The sequence below is a fragment of the Galeopterus variegatus genome, unplaced genomic scaffold (genome assembly GCF_000696425.1).
Source record: "Galeopterus variegatus unplaced genomic scaffold, G_variegatus-3.0.2 Scaffold1246, whole genome shotgun sequence".
Classification (NCBI taxonomy): Eukaryota; Metazoa; Chordata; class Mammalia; order Dermoptera; family Cynocephalidae; genus Galeopterus; species Galeopterus variegatus.
Genome location: NW_007727357.1, coordinates 121,430 through 124,729, shown reverse-complemented (window position 1 = coordinate 124,729; position 3,300 = coordinate 121,430).

The following is a 3,300-nucleotide window of genomic DNA, read 5'->3' as shown; positions in this document are numbered from 1 at the left end:
TCTTCTAAACCCTAAGGATCCTGAGTTGCAGGAAAGCTCACCTCTCCCATATTTCCACAAATCATCTCCCTGCAGGAAACCTTTAGACCTGTAAGTCATGCACCCAAAACAGGTTAGAATGAAGTAAGGGAAGGCGAGCCAAGAACCAGCCCCACCCAGCATGGGGAGGGTGGTGGTGAGACTGGGCCATGGGAGGTAAGACCTTGTGCCACAGGGCCAGCACCTGAAAAACAGAGAAAACCAGATGGGTGGCATTTGAGGGGAGCTCCTTATTCTAGTTTCTGCTCCCCCTTTGCCGTCGTGGCATCCCATCCATTCCTATCCCCATTCTCTCCTTTGGGATACACGAATCCCCATCTCTCCCTCCCTCCTACCATGGCCATCAGCTCAGACCTGTTCTCTATGAGAAATGAGGTGGGGGTGGGTTGAGGAGAGCGACTTCTCACTCACGATGCACCTACTATGTGCCAAGTACTTTATATATCTTGTTTCATCTTCAGCTCTGTGAGTTGGTTGCACAATCTGAATTTTACAGTGAAGCAAAGGAAGGCTGAAAGATGAAGTAATCTGCTCAGGGCCACACAGCAAGAAGGAGGAGCTAGGAGTCTACCCCAGGTGTGTCTATCTGCTGTACACCAGACAAGACCTTCCTCCCCTGTCCCTGTCCCTGTCCTGTACCTCTTCACAGCCCATCAAGCTGAGCAATAAATCAGAGCTATAACACTGATAACCATCCCCATAACTCTGCCCTTCGGTGGGGTTACCAAGGCATCAGAATCACCCGCAGGGCTCTCTAACACAGATATTTCCTCTCACAGATTCTGATACAGGAGGTCTGGGGTGGGGCCCAAGAATTCACATTTCCAACAAGCTCCCAGGTGATGCTGCTGAAGCTGGGGTGGAAGGAGGTTACAAACCACACTTTGAGAACCACTGCTCCAAATCATAAGATTTAGTCTCTAAAATGGGTTTCAGGCTCATAGCAGGAAAATACTTGGGCTCAAGAGATTTTTCCAGAGTCTGTGAAATCACAGCAAGTAGGCAGCCGCCTCCTCGTCCCCAGGCGGGCTGTTTTTGTTCAAGTCTTTGATGTTCTTCAAGGTGAGCCAGGGAATGTGTTCTGTAACTTGATCTTTGGAGAAGGGAACCTCAGTGCCTGCGACTCTAGCCCTGGTGCTGTCATGCTGAGGGCTGGAACTGCAAAGCACATGGGAAAAGGAGAGAAAAAATCGACATAGCAGCTGTGGCTGAGCTTTTCATTAGCTGGAGCCCTAGTTGCCGTCAGGGTAGAGTATGACGGGGGCTGAGAGGCCACAGCAGGTGCAGCCCAGTCATAGCAGCTGCCCCCACCTGCCCGGTAATCGACACAAAACAGTAAGGGGGTTAAAAGGCAGAGTGACTGCTCACCTCGCGGGCACCCTCAGGGGCTGGGGAAGCTGACTGCCTCCCTGACTTATGTGGGGCTGCAGCTTCACACTTTCCCTGGCGGTCCCAGGGATACTGTCCTGAGGAGGGTGGGAAGCCCAGGCCTGGTACAGGAGGAGTTAGGTAATGAGGGCAATGTCTTAATGACCTTGAAGACTCAAACCCCAGCCCCTGCCCATGCTAACAGAGCTAACAATTATTGGTGCTCCGAACAGTGGCTTGTGGTTGGCTCCCAACAAAGGACTCTGTGCATCTCAGAAAGACTTGGAAGAACAATTTTGGTAAAAGAATGAGCTCTTACTAAGTGCTGTGCCAGACCAAACACTATTCATCACACCAAATTCAAAAGGGAAGAATTATTTTTCCAACTTTAAAGATGAGGAAATAGAGGCCCAGAGAGGCCACCCAGCCAATAAGTGGTAGAACCAGGATTTGTAGATTTATATTCATTAACATTAATTTTATTTTTTTCTTTTGGCAGCTGGTGCCATGGGGATCCAAACCGTTGACCTCGATGTTATAAGCATCGCGTTCTAACCAGGTGAGCAAACCAGGACAGCCTGGCAGAACCAGATTTGAACCCAGATTCCAAAGCTCTTCCCACCAGACCAGGTGGCGTCCATCGAGTATGAAGGAGTCACTGACATGGTGAAAGGAACTTTAACCTAAAATTCAGTGAGGATGAAAGGAGGCCAGGTAAAATGGCCAAACCAGACTCGGTGGAAATCTCTCTCTCTTTTCCATCAATTTTCTCTCTATTTGATCATTTCCATTAGAAAACATATAAAATAACAGCTCCCATTTTAAAAAAGCCCTCCCTGACTCCACTGCCCCCTTCAGTTCCTACTCCATTCCTCTGCAAAGCTCCACAGAGTTGCCTGTACTAGTGTGAGATGTGTGGGAGGTGAGCCGGGGAGGGCGGCGGGGCATTCCTGGGATTGGGAGCGCTGTATGTGCTTAAAGGTGGAGGGGTGGAGGGTGGGCATTCTTGCTTCCTTCTCCCTTTTCTCTCTCTGCCTCCCCAGGAAGGTATTTGTCTATGCTGGGGCAGAGGAGGGGATGTGAATGGACAATAGGGAAACAAGGCTAAGAGCTGAGGCAGGGCGTGGGTCCTGCTCGCTGGGGGGTTGGACGAGCACTGTCTGAGATATGGTTGTTGCTTGGACTTCATTCTCTGAAGTACGTTTACACTCTGGGTTATTTCTTTGGGATCTGAAAGAAACCAATCTTTGTGGAAAACCCACAATATGCTAGATGCCATGCTAGGTGTTTAATATACTTTACCTCCTCAGGTAATGCAGCAGGGAAGGATGTCATCATTTATAGAGGAGGAAATTGAAGCATAGAGAGATTAAAATCCTTTACCAAGGCACCCAGCACATATTAAGCCACGACTTAAATGTAAGGAAGGGAATGGGGGGAACTTGCCCTGCCAGCTTTATCTCAAAAAGTGTCCCAAAGAGTATGTGGCTGAGGGGAAGGCAGCCAGCAGCTACACCTGACACCCACCCAGACCCTCATTTTGCACACTGATACCCTAAAGAGAGTGGCTGCCCGGTCTTGGAGGAGGACAGCTTGGCTCCAGCCCAAATTCTGGGTCAGCTCATGTGAATGTGGCCTGGTGATCACTAAATCCACACATTTTGTAGTAACACACACCTCGTGAGGAACACCCGATGCCATCATTTCCTAACAGGCTGGAAAGAAACAAGTGAAGGATAGTTTGGGCAATCCCATGATTTGGCAGCCCTGCCTGAGGGCTTTTCCAGAGGAGATGGGATTTCAGAACTGCAGGCTAGGAAGCCAGGTCAGTGTGGTGGTTGCACAAGGGGATTTGGACTCTGCTTGGTTTTTACCTCGCTCTGCTTACCAGCT